We start from the raw sequence: 18,220 nt of genomic DNA on the forward strand, positions 1-18,220 counted from the left end.
TCCATGAATATGTGTGTGGCTCATTAAAATGAATTGCATTAAAGTCATATTTGGGCTATAGCTGAGGTGTGTAATAACTGTGCACTCTGAGCATGGTATCAAAAAAATGGAGGGCTGAGAAAGCAACCAGATAAGACTTTTTGCTTATTGCTGTGATATGCAGCTTGTGACATTGTAGGGGGCAGAGCCGTCTTTCCCACTGGGCTTAGTGGTGCATTGCGCCAGGGCGCCGGCCTCTCAGGGGCGCCCCAGCAAGTGGGGGAGCTGCGTGGCTTTGCCGGAGGCCTCCCCTTTCCCTGAACGCCCGCCAGCTGCGCCCCGCCAACCATATGGCTGGCGCGTGTGCAGCTTGCCTCCCAAGCCTCGATGGGAACAGAGCGATCCCCGCAGAGGCCTCGGATGGAAGCTGCACCCAAACAACTATAATGTTCTAAACTTGGTGTGTGTTGTTTTGTGTGTGTATAACAGTTATTCTCATGTGGGCACCCTCATACCCCCCCCCAGCCTTTCCTGTCCCCTCAGGAGTAGCCGCGCGAGCCCCGCCAACCTGCCCTTCACCCCCAGGCCACCCCCTTCCCCTCGACATAGTGACAGTTGCCGATTGGGTGGCCAGCCGACTCCTCCTGCCCTGATTGGCACATGTCTCTTTCCTTCCTACCCTCCTTGCCCCGCCCCACTCTGAGGCGGGTGTGGGTGCGCGCATTGATGCTGCTGCTGCTGCTGCTTGTGCTGCTGCCTCCAAACCACTTCGGGAGACAGCGGGATGGCGGCGTTCCGCCTCCCTCTGTCCCCCGACCTTGCGGGGCTGGCGCTGGGGCTCTCCTGAGTGCACACCAACCCCTCTCGCTCTCCAGGCTTCAGTGAAAGCCTGCATTCGCCCCATAGGACGCACACACATTTCCCCTTCATTTTTGGAGGGGGAAAAGTGCGTCCTATAGGGCGAAAAATACGGTAGTTAGATTTACAGAGAAACTGAGCAGAATGTGAAATTCAAACTAAGATTTGCAAATTCAGCACTTTATTCACAGGCTCTATAACCTGTGACTAGTTTCTTAATTGTCTCTCCAGATGCAGTGGAAACCTTATTGTTAAAATACATACATCTTGCCTAATGAAAGAATCTAGGTTATTTCAGAGGGTAACACTAATGATAAATCTTGCCTTACACTATATTGAAATGTTCTTCTCAGATTGCAGGGAATATTTTATTCTGTTTCATTAGTAGCTAGTATTGCACCTGTTGGAAGTTGTTTCTCATCCGTAAAGTTTATACCACAATATAGTGTTTTTCTTTAATATAAAACTATCCTGCTGGAATTTACCTACCACAAGATTTCCAAAAGTGCATTTTCTCAGGTCCCGAAGGACTGGAGTAAGGTTTGAAGATGTTTAAGCCTCCTGCTTAATCACAAACCTGGCAGAAAATATGTAGGAAGGAATTGTAAAATTGAAAATGGGAGTTAGGAGACGCCGACATTATTCTATTAAAAATGCATGGAAGCAAATATCTCCACAATACAAAAGTGGTGGGACAAGCTACACACCACCTAGGGATTGTAATGTATATTTAAAATGCACACTTACATATTTAGGTATTATTGTATTGCCTTTACAGGCAAAACGCCCTCTCAGGGTGGTTCACAAGTAGCATAATAGAACAATATGAAATGTATTGCATTTATATCCTTTAGTGGACATTGAACTCATTTCACGGTAAGTGGACACTGAGGCAAAACAATAGTTGATTTGTCCAAGATCAGGTCACATGTTATTACTCTTTTATGTGAATACATGGCAGATAAAATAAGGGTGGAGTTTAATAAATGTGTGTCTGAACAAATGAACAATTATTTTTGCTTCAATGCCAAGAAAGTGGTAGGGGAAAAGTTTTGGCCATAAAGGTAAAGGGACCCCTGACCATTAGGTCCAGTTGTGGCTGACTCTAGGGTTGTAGCACTCATCTCGCTCGCTTTATTGGCTGAGGGAGCTGGCATACAGCTTCCGGGTCATGTGGCCAGCATGACTAAGCCTCTTCTGGCGAACCAGAGCAGCGCATGGAAACGCCGTTTACCTTCCTGCTGGAGTGGTACCTATTTATCTACTTGCACTTTTTGGTGTGCTTTCGAACTACTAGGTGGGCAGGAGCAGGGGTGGAGCAGCGGGAGCTCACCCTGTCGCGGGGATTCGAGCTGCCAACCTTCTGATCGGCAAGTCCTAGGCTCTGCAGTTTAATCCACAGCGCCACCCGCATCCCTATAGGGTCAGATCAAATAGTGACCAACCCTCTCCTCAGGCCACATTTGACAGATGGGCAGGGCTTCACTGAGAATTTAGGCCCAATCTGCATTATACATTAAAAGCAGATTCATGCAACAGAGCTACAATTCCCAGATTTCCCTGGAAAAAGGTATTGACTCTGAGAATTGGCTCTGTGTGGGCAATAGGAGTCTCCTGACAACTCTTAACAAGCTACAGTTCCCTGGATCCTATATTGCAAGCAATTACAGTTTAAAGTGGTATGATACTACTGCAGATGTATAGTCAGGGCTTTTTTCTGGGGAACTCACAGAAACTCAGTTCCGGCACCTCTCAGGGGGGCACCATTGCCATTCTAAGACAATGAGGGAGGTGTTCATGGTGAGTTCCAGCACCTCTTTTTTCTAGAAAAATGGCATTGCAGGTCAGGTTTAGTGGGTTGGATCCAGAATATCAGTTCTGTAATCAGAAGGGCTCCTTACTTTTTTTGGAAGTGCCTCAAATTCAGCAGAGTCCTCAGACCACCTTGTGTTACTATAAATTTGAGAATATGTCTCCACACCCCCACCCAACCACATAAATGCAGAAAATATAAATTAACTTTAACGTAACTCAGACTCAGATTACTGAGTTGGTAATCAGATTACAGAAAAAATTACATGAGATGGATCTAAGAGCAGTCTGAGAATTCTGGTCTGAACTAACTAATGTTGAGTTTTGGTGAATAACTGAATGATAATTACAACATAATTCTAAATGGTTTTTTTTTAATTTAAAAAACCACTGTTATCTAGCTCAGTTAGATTTTATTATTATTTCATGCTTTCTTTGCCAGGAAAATAAAGCATTTGCTTATAAAGCAGTATACACAGAAATGTTTTAAATAAATCTGTGTTTTGTATACACTGTTTTGCTGTATTTGTATTTTCAGTTTGCTTTCAAGTGAGACTTGAAAAGGAAAGTAATAGTTTATTATTTCTGCATTTTATTTCAATTCATGATTCCAACCTTGTTCATTAAAGCTGAAGTGAAAATCTGTGTCTGAAGGACCTTTGTTGACAGAGAAACTGGCCTCCAGCACAAAATTCAATAAACATTGATTACCCAGTCTAATGCAGTTTATTGTTGATTTCTTTTCTTTCAAAAAGTAATTTACTCTTGCCAAAACATTTTTATGCATGAGGCCATCATCTAGAAATTAATTAACATTTTAGAGTGCAATAACCTAATATGAATGTCAAGTGAAACATCATTTTCTTTGACCAAAACATGGCGGTGAGTTAGCATATGAGGGAAAGTGATCTCTTTTTATAATAAAGTGCTATCATAGCATTTTCAGGATTTCAAAGAGTAAAGTTGACATCCAGTCATTTCTAGTGCTGTAAGTGATAATTTCTGAAATAGATTTTATTTACATGGATTTATTTAATCTTCCCATTGTGAGCGCTTGAGGAATATAAATCTCTGCTCAGCAAACCGTATTCAAGCCAGTGTTGCCACCAGAACAGCATGATAACAATTACTTCAATCCTGTGTGAAACAGGGTCAACTTCTTCACAAACATCCATATTTCCTGGGATGATATTACACAGGTGGGCAGTCAGCATTTCTCTGTGAGAACTAGAAGAAAACTTGCAATATATTTTTTCTGAGATTCTAACAATAGAAAAGAACAAAGCCTTGAAACACACTGATAATCAACAAAGCAGTCACGAGGGTCAGAAAATGAAGTTCAGCCACCTGCTCTTTATTTCAAGGCAACAATAAAAACCACTTATGAAGCATCAAAAGCCTTACATTTTTACCATACCATCAGGCTAGCATACTTCTAGTTTGATGTGGGTATAGGATGTTCTTGATCCTTATTTTGAAAGGAAAGCGTTCACCACTTCAATGCACACCTTCTGTATTTATTAATATATAATGGAATATACTGTCAGTACCATGGGCTTATATGGGGCTAGGCAGCATTTCATAAGTAGGAAAAAAAGACAGTTCCCAGTTCCCAAGCAGCTTACAATGTAAATTTTGACTGAGAAGCAGCAGAAAACAGAGAGGGCTGGGCTGCAGTGAGCTCAGGATGCTACTGGTGCCTGAATTAGCCTGGGCTAGTCCTGCCGTTAGGGACGCGGGTGGCGCTGTGGGTTAAACCACTGAGCCTAGGACTTGCCGATCAGAAGGTCGGCAGTTCGAATCCCCGCAACGGGGTGAGCTCCCGTTGCTCGGTCCTTGCTCCTGCCGACCTAGCAGTTCGAAAGCATGTCAAAGGGCAAGTAGATAAATAGGTACCACTCTGGCGGGAAGGTAAACGGCGTTTCCGTGCGCTGCTCAGGTTTGCCAGAAGCGGCTTAGTCATGCTGGCCACATGACCCGGAAGCTGTACGCCGGCTCCCTCAGCCAATAAAGCGAGATGAGCGCCGCAACCCCAGAGTCGGCCACGACTGGACCTAATGGTCAGGCAGTGGCGTAGCGTGGGTTGTCAGCACCCGGGGCAAGGCAAGTAATTTGCACCCCCTAACCCGTGGAGCGCCCCCCCAGATGTTGTGCCCGGTGTGGGGGCGCAAGCGAGGCCCGCCTCCCGCGAAACTTCCAAGAGGTCGCCCTACGAAGCCCCTCCGGAACGCAGCCTGGAGACTAGAGCAACGAACGACGACCCCACCGGCCCAGGCAGGCGGCGGCTTCGACGGTGCTTTTCCCGCCCAGCGATGCCGACGCACCTTGAGGCTCCCCTGGGTGGCCACGTGGCCCTTGCCCGGCGTGCTCCGCCGGCGGCGGCGGGCTACCGCTGCCTCCCGCTCCTCCGCCGCCCGCCTCCGCCTCGTCGGCGTCGTCGTCCTCCTCCACGTCGACTACCACGTCTTCCTCTTCGTCCTCCTCCTCCAGGGCGGCCGCCGAGCCCTCCCGCCAGGGCGGCCTCCACGAGTTGTCGAGCTTGGGCAACGGCTGCGCGGCTGACGGCGAGGCGCTAAGGCGCCGGCTCCCCAGGCTGGAGCGCTTGGCCAGGCGCCGCGCTTGCATGGCTGGCCGCGCGCAGCTCGCCTCAGCGCGGCGCGTGGGAAACAGAAGCAGTGGCGGAGACGACGACCCCCACCCCAACCAAGCCTCGATTGCTTGTCCCTTCCCTCTGGACTCGCGCCCCCCCAAATGTTGCGCCCGGTGCGGCCGGCACCCCTGGCACCCCCCACGCTACGCCACTGTGGTCAGGGGTCCCTTTACCTTTTAGTCCTGCCGTTGAGATGGGGGGGTGCAGCCAGCACCAGTGGGCTTTGTTTTAGGTAGAAAAAATATTTGGGGTAGAGCATGTGGATCACATTACATCTCTACTAGTTTTCTGTTCTCACCAAATTACACACTCTTAATAAATTGAACAAGACCACTGTGGGCTGCAGGAATTCCCTGTGATTGGAGCACTTAATCAAGAAACCAGTTTTATTAACATACGCAAGAACAAGCCGAGTTGCTGTGAAAGAAATATAAAAGCCTTCTTATTAATTTTTTTGCAGTAAAAATTGTGCTAGAATTTATAGCTCTCGTAGCTGCAGAAGATCCATGACTCGACTCAGTAATTCCTTAAGTCCGAAATCAATATTTCGCTCCTGTTTCTTTTCCAAGTGGGGCAGGGATTTGGACATTCATTCAGCAGAACTGAAGCTTGAAAGACAGTTGACTGTGTATTTATATATGAGGTTTATCTGGGAGCTAACTCTGGGGTCAGCTCTCCCTGTTGCCTTTATGAGTTGTTATAACAAAAGTGAAGAAGTATCAGTACATTCACTGAAACCTATACCAACATAAAGTTAAGGGGAACTCAAGCAGCATCCCATATAGATATACCTTCCAACATCTTTCAACAGAAAATTGAGATGTAGTTCAGCTGGCTTGCTGGCTGGCTCACACGGGAACATGGTGCCAAAATACGCGTGAGTCAGCTGGTTGCCTCTCCAGTCGCAGCCCCTACCTAGTAGCTGTTCAGAAAACCTTAAACCCCATTAACTGAAAAAATCGGTTGGTGGGGGTGCACAGTGGGGGTGCCACTCATGTGACAGAATTTGGGGCAGTGTCCTGGCATACGGTTATTTCCTATTCATTTCAAATGTAGCTCAACATGGCAGTATATTGATCAAAAAGCCACAGTTCCATATCACATCGGATGCTGCAGTGTAAAACAGATATTAGAAATTGAAACAGAAGCACTAGCATTATGAGAGGTAAAACTAAGATAGTAAACCTTCTGTCTGAACGCAGCCATAGAAATATACATGCAGCCTGGCTTCTTACTAATGAAATGCATTTTAAGTTTACAGGCCCTGTTTAATCCAGACAGCTACTACTTGGGAGCCAGTGTGGTGTAGTGGTTAAGAGCGGTAGTCTTGAAATCTGGGGAACTGGGTTCGCGTCTCTGCGCCTCCACATGCAGCTGCTGGGTGACCTTGGGCCAGTCACACTTCTTTGAAGTCTCTCAGCCCCACTCACCTCACAGAGTGTTTGTTGTGAGGGAGGAAGGGAAAAGAGAATGTTAGTCACTTTGAGACTCCTTTGGGTAGTGATAAAGTGGGATATCAAATCCAAACTCCTCCTCCTCTTCTTCTTCTACTAATGCCCCATCTGAATGTTTTGTGCGGCTGCTTGCATTCTTAAAGCTTCAGGCCCCTGAGCCTTATTTCAACTTGGCTGTTCTTCAGCCGTAGAAGTATATGCACAAAGGAGGTCTCAAATGCCTATTTTTTTTTGTTTGTATCACATGTTCCATCCCCTAAATGGTGCAGGAACAAGCAGAATTATTTTGATGTTAAGTGTAGAAGTACACGTTTCACAAGATCTGTCAGCCTTCTCCAACCTGATGCCCTCCACCTGATGGGAGTTGTAATCTAAAAACCTCTGGAAGGTACCAGGTTTTAAGCTAGGCAGCCATGCCACAGAGCATGTCTTATTCCCTGTACTGATTAAAGTGAGGAGCTTGGCCCCATCAGGGTCTGCAGGCCAATGTCCAGATTCTAACATCTTTGTGCTTGATTTTTAGCAGGAATGCTGAGTCAAAACTTAATTTGCTCCTTCTGTTCCAGCCGTAGCTGATATTTCTGACTGAGGTACAAAGGGCATGATCTCCTGATCTCCCTCTGAAACAAAGGAATTTCAAAGAAACATTAAGGGCAGCTGCACATATCCCAGACGAGGCTTTGGGGAGTATGCTTTCTTTTTGTCCTCCTCAGCTTCTGATGGAATCAGGTCTGCTGGGTTTCTCTGCTGCTTTAGCATTAGAATGAATGGGTTTTAAAGGATCTTTGATGCCTCAGCAGTACCTTCTGTTCTCAGCTTCCCAGGACATATTTGAAATTCTGTTGAAAATCTAGGAAACCATTTGTGTGGTAAAGTACCTCATAACCAGTTTTAACTTTTTTAAACAGTACTTTTAGGTTAAATGACTAATGAGATCCATTCAGATTGATCCTGCGTGGGTTCATGCCCTAGCCTAGGGAGTGAGAAGTGAGTGACAGAAGAGACATCCCTGTGGTATAAAGGGGGCAGAATTGCCGTCTGTTTGTAGTTCTGCTTTCTGCTGTGTGAAAATGCCTTGATTATTGGACATAGCTTCAGTTGTCTTTTTTAAAAAAAATTCCTATATGAAAATTTTAATTTCCTATATGAAAATGGCCTGATTCTCATCTCTCAGTCTAACTTTACCAGATGCCATGATACCCTTCTTGGAAGTTTAAATTCATCAAAATTAGAATATAGACGTGTATTTTGAGATAAAATATGCATTTAACTACTATTTTAAGAGGATTGTTTTGAAATGAAAGATGATGTGGAAAACGAATGTGGAATTGATAAAGATAAGGAATAGATTAATTCATTCCTATCCTCAGCAGCAGCCGCAGCAATTTTATTATTTGTACCCCGCCTATCTGACTGGGTTATATCAGCCACCCTGAGCGGCTTCCAGCAAAATATAAAAACACCATAAAACATTAAAAACTTTCCTATACAGGGCTGCCTTCAGATGTCTTCTAAAAGTCATATAGTTATTTATCTGTTTGATATCTGATGAGGAACATTCTACAAGGTGGGCACCGCTACTGAGAAGGCCCTCAGCCTGGTTCCTTGTAACTTTACTTCTAGAGCTAGATCTCAGTGTCTGGACTGAATGATGGGAGTAGGCATGCTTCTTCAGGTATATACAGCTGAAGCTGTTTAGGACTGTAAAGTTCAGCACCAACACTTCAAATACTGGAATCAGATCTTTTAGAATCAGTGTTATATGGTTCCAGCAGCCACTCCCAGAAACCATTCTAGCTGCCACATTCTGGATTTGTTGTAGTTTCCAAGTCACCCTCAAAGGTAGCCCCATGTAGAGCGCACTGTAGTAGTCCAAGCGGGAAATAACCAGGGCATGCTCCATTTTGGCAAAACTAGGCAAGTAGGGTCTCAACTGGTGTGCCAGATGGAGCTGGTAGACAGCTGCCCTGGACACTGTGCCTCCATGGACAGCTGTGAGTCCAAAATGGCTCCCAAGCTGTGCACCTGGTCCTTTAGGGCAGTTTGTATAAACTGGCAAAGGTGTGCCAAGATATAGTTTTAGAACATGGCCCGTAATACCATGCAAACTAGTGCCTTTGAATGTGTGCAAAATAACCCCCCTAATCAAGCAGCTTCAACCTGTCTCTGAAGAGGTTGGATTAAAGTAACACTTTCAATTTCAAGACAGACTTGAGCTCTGGCACCTAATATTGCACAAACTTAGCCTTGGATTGTTTATCTAATTCAACCTTTACTAACCTGGTACGCTCTAGATGTAGTGGACTAAAGTTGCCATCAGCTTCAGTCAACCTAGTTGTGCTGGCTGTATCTGATGGGAGCTGTAGTCCAGAACAGCTGGAGGGCTGTTGATGAAGGCTGATGTTATTTTTCTGGCTATTTCCTGATTTGTTGGACATTCAGTATAAAACACACACAGGTCAATTAGATATATCAGCACTGTGTGAAGCCTTTCGTGTTCCTCACTATCCTCCTTTGATGACGTGGAAAACTCAATAACCTTTATTAAGTAATCTGAAGGTGTACATTAAACCACTAGTTCTACAAGGTACAAAACTTTCATTTTTATCTGTTGCAAATATTATACCTGGACTACTTCATTATATCCACTGTGCTTAGATGCTAGATTAATTCACACAAATTATATTACATGCACTAAATTGTTAAGCTTAAATAGATTGGGGTTTTTTTCTCCTTTTTTGAATATCTTAGATTTCCTCTCTGAATATTCCAAATTGCTTTTTAATGGATTTCTTCCTATATGTGCTTTTGTATTGAGAAATTGGCAGGGCACATTGCATGAAATTAAATTTGACTCAGAGTTTGATGGTATGGAAGAAATTGGTGCGGAAATGAAGACAACATTTTGAAAGTCTAATATGCAGCCAGCTGGCTGTACTAAAAATGTTGTATTTTCTAGAGAGCTCTTAATGCTTTCACACCAAAACAGAAAGAGGACAAGAGACCACATAAATAAGGCAGCTAAGAAAAATATGTCATTTTTCTAAGTATCCAGTGGCAAAAATTGGGCATGGGAATTAATTTGCTGATAGGAATGCTAGTTCCTTTGAAATGTAACAAGGGTGTTTTAGCAGGTTAATGATTAATCAAATCATTTATACTGAACATGATGTTTCCCCAACATTTTTTTCTTAATTTATGTTCAATGTTGTAATGACAACCACGCAAATTGTCATTAATGTCATAATCTGTTTCTTATTTCAAGGGTTTTGAACTTATGTTTCTGAAGACTGTGTAGTACTATGTCCATAGCACTTGATTTTTGTACACTCTGTCACTGAAAATTATTGTGAGAAGTCAGAGCAGGGTGATAAGCGGCTGCTGCTATATCCACTACAAATTAGTTAAGAATATATTCAGAATATAGATCTGATGGCTGCACCTCTGCTTTGCCTCTGCCTCTGCCGTTCAGGCAGCAGCTTTTGGGCTGCATTGAGGGCCAAATTTGGCAGGTGGGTAGGAAGGGGTTTCAGGAGGCACAAAGCTCTGCTGTAACAGAAAGGGAGGAGGAATGAAAGAACCTTTAAATGAGGGTGAAAGAGGAGAGCACAAAATATGGTCTGAAGCTCAATATCAAAAAAATGAAGATCATGGCAACTGGTCCCATCACCTCCTGGCAAATAGAAGGGGAGGAAATGGAGGCAGTGAGAGATTTTCTTGGGCTCCATGATCACTGCAGATAGTGACAGCAGCCACAAAATTAAAAGATGCCTGCTTCTTGGGAGAAAAGCAATGACAAACCTAGACAGCATCCTAAAAAGCAGAGACATCACCTTACCGACAAAGGTCCGTATAGTTAAAGCTATGGTTTTCCCAGTAGTGATGTATGGAAGTGAGAGCTGGACCATAAAGAAAGCTGATCGCCGAAGAATGGATGCTTTTGAATTATGGTGCTGGAGGAGACTCTTGAGAGTCCCATGGACTGCAAGAAGATCAAACCTATCCATTCTGAAGGAAATCAGCCCTGAGTGCTCACTGGAAGGACAGATCCTGAAGCTGAGGCTCCAATACTTTGGCCACCTCATGAGAAGAAAAGACTCCCTGGAAAAGACCCTGATGTTGGGAAAGATGGAGGGCACAAGGAGAAGGGGACAACAGAGGATGATATGGCTGGACAATGTTCGCGAAGCTAACAGCATGAGTTTGGCCAAACTGTGGGAGGCAGTGGAAGACAGGAGTGCCTGGCGTGCTCTGGTCCATGGGGTTACGAAGAGTCGGACACGACTAAACAACAAACAAAGAGAAGAGGGGGTCTCTCTTCTGTAGCCCAAAAATGTGAGATTCTTTGCCCTTGTAGATGCTTTGGGAAGAGGGTTTCCTCAATTTTAGGAAAAGGATAGTAGGAGCCTGACCACTTCATGACAATACTTTAAATAGTTGAAAATGCAGAAGGAGAGAAAGGTGCAGGGAAGAGTTACTGTAACTACAAAAGGGAGCAGTTTTCACCAGCAGGCTACAATGAAAATTCTCCCTGTATGACTTCGAGATTGTAATCTGTAGTGGCAGCAGATCCCAGTCTTCTCAGGCCTGCGTATCGCTCTGCCCTGCCACTTTTAGAAGTGTTGAAAGCTGGATAGTAGCAAGGGAAAATGTTAAGGAAGATGTATTCAGGAACTGAGCTAAAATGCAGAACAGTTCTTTTCAGAACAGTTTAAAACATGTGATTACAAAGGGGCACAGCCAAATAATGCTAATATATTTTGAGACCACAATGCATTGGGAATAGCATTCACCTCAAGTGCTCGCTAAACATTTTATTCATAGCAGGTTGTGTAACGTTCTAATGGCAATCAGTGAAAAACTAAGCATTTCTTAAGCCAACCACGTTGTAGTTGCATCATGAAGGACTGTTTGTGGTCATTTCTAAAACAAATGATATATATATATATATATGCACAATATTTGTATGTGCAGTTAAAGAAAGGAACCGGGGGGAACGGCTGTGGGAGAAGCGATTAGGTACACATGAAATGCTTCCCTTAATTTAAATATTGGAAATGGCTTAGAGAAATCAACCCAGATGGATCCTACTACAGTAACAAGACTTATTTTCTGTAGCCTTTGGAAAGGATTTTGGGCTCTGAATACATAGCAGCTGCCAAAGCCTCAATTTGTCCATGCCTGGAAGAGTTGAATCTCTGCTTCCACAGCCCCTTTCCTGCCTTCAGCAACAATGACTGCCTGCAATTGTCATACCTGACCTATTTTCCAGTAATTTCCCCAAAGGTAACAAACATCTTGCCCAACATCTTTGCCTATGGAAGGAACAACTACACAGATCAGACCTCTTTTTTAAGGACAAGTATGTATAGGCCAGTGCACATGTGCACACACCAATTATATTGGGTCAGAGAATTCAAAATTCTTAATAGCATTCTTTTTCTCTGCATGTTTAGAATGATTTATTTTTAAATCATACCATGATATTGAGTGATTCTATTAACACATGAACTAAAATACTTTAAATAGTCATCTTTCTTGAAAGAGTAGAACGTTATGCTTATCATCAATTTATTTCCTTTTAAAATTTATATTTCCATCCAATTTTCAGAAAAAATCAATGTGACTTTCAACCCCAAACACAACAACAGTAACAAAATATATTGTTACAGGCCACCCTAATCTCCAAGTGGTGAAAGATTTCAGGGGTCTTGGCGCTTAACCAGGATTTGTGTTTTCTCTGGAAGTGAGGCACAGTGGAGACTGGTGTCTTCATGATATATGGTTTTATTTACACATATATGCAACCTTGAGTCTACAGTGGAGGAATTTCCAGCACTCTCATCTTAAGAGGGACTAGTTTCCTACAGAAGCACAGCATTGGATTCAAAGGTTGCCAAACAGCAAACTCTGTGTCTCTTTTCCAGTTTATCCCAGCTAGCCCACCAAAACTTCTGCCAGGTCCACTTCTCCCCAGTTTTTCAAACCTCTTGCAAGATGCCACAATATTCCTTCAGCCTATATCAGGGACAGCCAACTTGGAAGAGACTGCAATCTACGCACACAATTATAAAATAGAGATCTACCCATTTGGGGAACGTCCCATTCATAGGGGGGGTTCAGGTACTCTTTCAGGGAATCAGGGCGAAGTAATAAATAAAAAAGTCGCTCGCCAAGCGATCACTAATGAAACAGTCAGCCTCGCAACGAGAGCTCCGTATTCTGCTATAGCAATCTAGAGGGAGGGGCAAGGGGTTGGGGTCAGGTGGAGGAGCCAGCGATTGACCGTGATCTACCAAAACCTCCCAGGGATCGACCAGTAGATCACGATTGACCTGTTGGACACCCCTGGCCTATATCACCAAAGCTGAAAGCTTAAACCAGTGGTGTCCAAACTTTTTTAAAAGAGGGCCAGATTTGATGAAGTGAAGGCCAGTGGGGGCCAACCAAAGTTGTTGAGCTTTTTTTTAGGATTGAAGTTGTTGAGGGTTTTTTTATTTTACCTTGGGAAATAAACTGCCACAGGGGCCAGATTGAACTGACCGGCGGCCCAGATTAGGCCCCCAAAATGGACTTTGGACATGCCTGGCTTAAGCACTTTCTTTCCCTGCCCACACACAGCTGGAGGAGGAGCCCTTCCCCTCCTTGCCTGGCAGCCTTGGCCCCCCCCATCATTTCCTTGATAGCCTATCACTGGCCTTTGTCCCCTGCTAATGGCTCATCTTAGTGGTTATGCCAAGTTGGCCTGGGTTGTTAGCATAGCTAACAGTTTTCAACTTTTGGCACAATTTAATAAAACTTTGATTAATTCTAACTTTTCCTAAATCCAAGAGTTATGGGGTTTGCCCCACCACCCACAATATCATGATCTCCCTTCAGATCATGAAAGCCAAAATCCAAAACAGCTATCAGAACACCTCCCTTGGCAAGGCATTCCACACATGGAAGCCACGAAATAAAATGTCCCAGGCCTCTTCACCACCAGATGTGATTCATGGAGTTGAGGGATCTAGAACAAAACATCATCTGAGGATTGCAACATGCAGGGAAGAACATACAGAAGAATGCATTCAAATAACATATTACAAACAGCAGTTTGAAAACAGCAACAGCCCAGAAACGCTGAAAGCCCAACACTAATTGCTGTTAATCGTCATCTGCATCCCACAGTCAATTAGCTCAGGGTTACTATAGGCGCTGACAGAAGAAATGAACCTTTCACCATAATGTTCTAATAGTGCAGCTGTAATTTTGCAGTTGTTTGGATATCCTTGATGGTTAACTCAGCCTTTCTATTTATGAAATTTTGAAGTAGATTCCTGTCCTAGTGAAGTACTTCTGAAAGCAAAGGGATTTGTTAATTGGCTGGCAATAATTGCTTGGAGAAGGAAAGTAGTATTTGAAGAGTTTGAAAGAGTACTTAGAGTAGCTAGATGGACTGGTTTGGTTTGGTTACTAGTTAAGAACTGAGAATGTGGTTTGAGTTGTAATTTGGAGCCAAGATTTTCAAGGATCAAGAGAGAAATTGTTCAGTAAATGTACACCATTGCTATTGAAATTTAATAGTTTACTTTCAAAGTGTTGGACTAATGGGAATGAAGTGCCAAACACTTCCACATCTGAAAGCTACCACCATGGAAAACTAAAAAGGTTTATTTGTAGTTCTGTAGGGAAAAGAAGCAATCCAGAGCAAACTAATAGGATAAATGTGGGGGGCCTCCCAGCTAATGGGGTGGTGCTTGAAAACAACTTTGGCAAAATACCAGCATTTGATTTTCATTTTAACCTGAAAAAGGATCTTCTGAAAACATAGTAAAGTAGTACACACAAATGCACATAATAGTATTCAGTTCTGAGAGCAAAGTTCTTAATGTGCTGAACTCAAAGGATTGGGATTATGTAGTTTCTTATCTAAGAAAAGTAAATGAACTTCTTGATCAATACATATATAATTAACTCAGAGATGGTGCTAGACTGGAAAATTATCTACGTCGCACCTAGGCATAAGGCAGCAATTGAAAATAACTTGGGTAACTATAATCCTGTTGGTTTAATGCAATTGTATGTTATTGAAATCTGATCATTAAAGCTATAAAAGTCGAATCTAATGTAGTCGATGAGTTCAGCAAAAGTAGTTCAGCCCAATATAATGTAATTGTTTGAGATCATGACCAGGAGTCAACAAAACACCATGTTCTTTCTGTGATTGTGGTTTTTGTTATTGTTATGGGGGGGGAGCCTATATACCGTATTTTTCGCCCCATAAGACGCACTTTTTCCCCTCCAAAAATGAAGGGGAAATGTGCCTGCGTCTTATGGGGCGAATGCAGGCTTTCGCTGAAGCCTGGAGAGCGAGGGGGGTCGGTGCGTACCGACCCCTCTCGCTCTCCAGGCTTCAGGAAGCTCTGCGCAACCCTCGGGAGACCGGCTCGAGGGTTGCGCAGAGCTGCCTGCAATCCCGGGACCAGCGCAGCTCTGCGCGGCCACCGGGAGCCGGGGGAGAAGCTCCGCCCCGCTCCCGGTGGCCGCGCAGAGCTGCGTGCGGTCCTGGGACCAGCGCAGCTCTGCCCGGCCACCGGGAGCCGGGGGAGAAGCTCCGCCCCACTCCCGGTGGCCGCGCAGAGCTGCGTGCGGTCCTGGGACCAGCGCAGCTCTGCCCGGCCACCGGGAGCCGGGGGAGAAGCTCCGCCCCACTCCCGGTGGCCGCGCAGAGCTGCCTGCCGTCGCGGGACCAGCGCAGCTCTGCCCGGCCACCGGGAGCCGGGGGAGAAGCTCCGCCCCGCTCCCGGTGGCCCTGCAGAGCTGCGTGCGGTCCTGGGACCAGCGCAGCTCTGCCCGGCCACCGGGAGCCGGGGGAGAAGCTCCGCCCCGCTCCCGGTGGCCCTGCAGAGCTGCGTGCGGTCCTGGGACCAGCGCAGCTCTGCGCCGCCATCCCGAGCGGGGCGCTAAGTCCCGCCCCGCTCGGGATGGCGGCACAGAGCTGCCTGCCGTCGCGGGACGGCAGGCAGGTCTACGCCGCCATCCCGAGCGGGGCGCTAAGTCCCGCCCCGCTCGGGATGGCGGCACAGAGCTGCCTGCCGTCGCGGGACGGCAGGCAGGTCTACGCCGCCATCCCGAGCGGGGCGCTAAGTCCCGCCCCGCTCGGGATGGCGGCACAGAGCTGCCTGCCGTCGCGGGACGGCAGGCAGGTCTACGCCGCCATCCCGAGCGGGGCGCTAAGTCCCGCCCCGCTCGGGATGGCGGCACAGAGCTGCCTGCCGTCGCGGGACGGCAGGCAGGTCTACGCCGCCATCCCGAGCGGGGCGCTAAGTCCCGCCCCGCTCGGGATGGCGGCAGAGAGCTGCCCTCCCCATCGCCAGCCCCACAAGCTCGGGGGACAGCGGGGAGGCAGAGCGTGCCTTCCCACTGTTCCCCGACCTGGTTCTTCCAGCCCCGCACCTGGGGGGGGGAATAAAAATTTTTTTCTTTATTTCCCCCCCAAAAAACTAGGTGCGTCTTATGGGCCGGAGCGTCTTATGGGGCGCAAAATACGGTATATTTGCATGACAAAGAGACTTTATTTTCGGTTTTGAAAGGAAAACCCAAGCATTCCACAATATAATGACTTCAGATACACATTAAAATCATCACATGACAAAGATCCAGAGTGAATTTTTTAAAAAAAAATCTGCATCAAGCACCAGTTATATAGAATAAAGATGGAAGGAAGGTAACACACATAGTGTCAAAATCTTTTTCCGAGAAGAGAGTAATTGCTGTGCCAAAGATCAGAAATGAAACTTTTCTTTGTACCTTGCCAGCTACAGATCTCTTGTATTCTCTGCCTTCCCAGGTGACATATTCTTTCAATGGGTTGTTCTGGCCATTAACATCCCATTTACAACAAACTGTGGTGAATTGTGTCTTATGAAGACAGCTGTTGTAGTGGAAATGACCTCTGCCAGAGTTGCACAAAGGTCACTATTATTTGGAACCTGCAAGTGTTATGAATAAAGCACCAGAACCATAAGACTTGCTTATCCAACACCCAATTTACAATGCTTTGTGCATGGCAGGGAGCACTGAAGGGTGTGCACTTTTGAAGCTTATTCTTGGAGATGCACATGTTCTTACTTCACACAAGAATACACTGGAAGCACAAAAAGGAGATATATGAAGCACATGTTTTTCCAGCGCATAGTATAATAATGTGCTGTGCTGCTGTGGAAAGGGAATGCGAAGCAGCATGGGCTGGAGCCTTGTGAGTATATGCACAGCCTTTGCAAATTCAGTGTATACAACAAGCAGGCTCCTGCAACAGAATGCTTTTTTGTTTTATTTAAAATTATTTATATCTTACTCTACTTCTCTGTGAAGATCAGAACAGCGTTCACTAAGAATAGTAAAATTAAATGAGCAGTAGCAAACAAATAACCATATAAACAAGCAATAGCAAACAGCAAAACTAGCAGTGCCAGGCTATCTTATTAAAAAACAAAGCTTTAGCTGCCTACCTAACTGCCAGAAAAGAAAGAGGCAGCTGAATCTCCCAGGGGGAGTTCTAGAGGCAGTGGTCTACTTGTACAGTGTCACCTAATGAATACCTTCCTGAAGCAGTAGTAAGAAGGGCTTCTGTGGAAGATCTCAGTTCTTGGGAGGGATTATATAAAGGTGTTACAGGTCAAAATCAGCACTTTGAGCTTGGAAGTAACTAGGCAGCTAGCTAGGCAGTGGGTACAAAAGTGAATCTGTACTCTGTACTATTCCTGTAACTGAAGTTTCCAAATGAACTTATAAGGCAGCCCCATGTAGAGTGTGCCAACACTAATCAATACAAGTGTACCCCCAAAATTCCAGACATCCTCTCCTAGAGGATTTAAGTAGATGTTTAAAAGCATGATTCTAAGGCACGTCATAATGTAATGTCAGAAGTAACCCCTCAGATTTGAATGCTTTTAGTTATTGGCCGTCGAATGGAGTTTGTCATTATTATTGTTTTTTAATGAAGATGGATGCATTCTTAATAAGTGCTTCTTGCAAGGTATGTGGGGAAGGCTGCTTCTGTTTCTGGAATTATACTTCCCTTTAGAATTTTGATTTAAGAGCGCAAAAAATGTGTTTTCTGGTTTTTTCCATCTCCAGTGATCATCTGCCTCTTCATCTTAGCATAATGACTAGTTTGACGAAGCACTATTCAGAGACAGTGCCTTTGGAGCCGACCAGCACATTTCTTGTTTAGGCGATGCAAAGTGCTTGCTACGCTGCTTTATAATTTATGCCGCTTGAATAGAAAGAGGAAACTTTTAAGCAAGTTTTATGGGGAAGAAGTAGAACAAACCCTTTGATACTGTGAGAGTGCAATGCACACTTAGCAGATGGCTGTGTCATTTGTGAATTGTGTATAATTATTATCCTGCTTTCTGTGGTGCTTACGTTTTTGGCTCATGTTGAGGAGCTTCATTTGTACACATCATCATTATCTCTTGTG

The 18,220-nt window shown here is 45.0% G+C and overlaps 1 protein-coding gene and 1 long non-coding RNA gene across 21 annotated transcripts in view; one reads left to right on the forward strand and one right to left on the reverse strand.

The window, feature by feature from the left end:
- The window catches only part of GRIP1 (glutamate receptor interacting protein 1), a 344,378-nt gene that overhangs the window by 125,686 nt on the left and 200,472 nt on the right, over window positions 1-18,220 (forward strand). The window lies entirely within an intron of this gene.
- Window positions 1-18,220, reverse strand: part of LOC310687961 — a 41,356-nt gene that overhangs the window by 21,843 nt on the left and 1,293 nt on the right. For 2 of the 4 annotated variants that reach the window (XR_014516682.1, XR_014516684.1), the window contains exons 2-3: window positions 16,546-16,727; window positions 13,976-14,091 (exon numbers count right to left, since the gene is read on the reverse strand). This is a non-coding gene — a long non-coding RNA (uncharacterized lncRNA). Of the gene's footprint in view, window positions 1-3,718; window positions 3,877-13,975; window positions 14,092-16,545; window positions 16,728-18,220 lie in introns of those variants that run through there. The other 2 variants (XR_014516685.1, XR_014516683.1) reach the window with 2 other exon arrangements.

This window comes from Podarcis liolepis (assembly GCF_965112155.1).
Source record: "Podarcis liolepis genome assembly, chromosome: 10".
NCBI classification, from domain to species: Eukaryota; Metazoa; Chordata; class Lepidosauria; order Squamata; family Lacertidae; genus Podarcis; species Podarcis liolepis.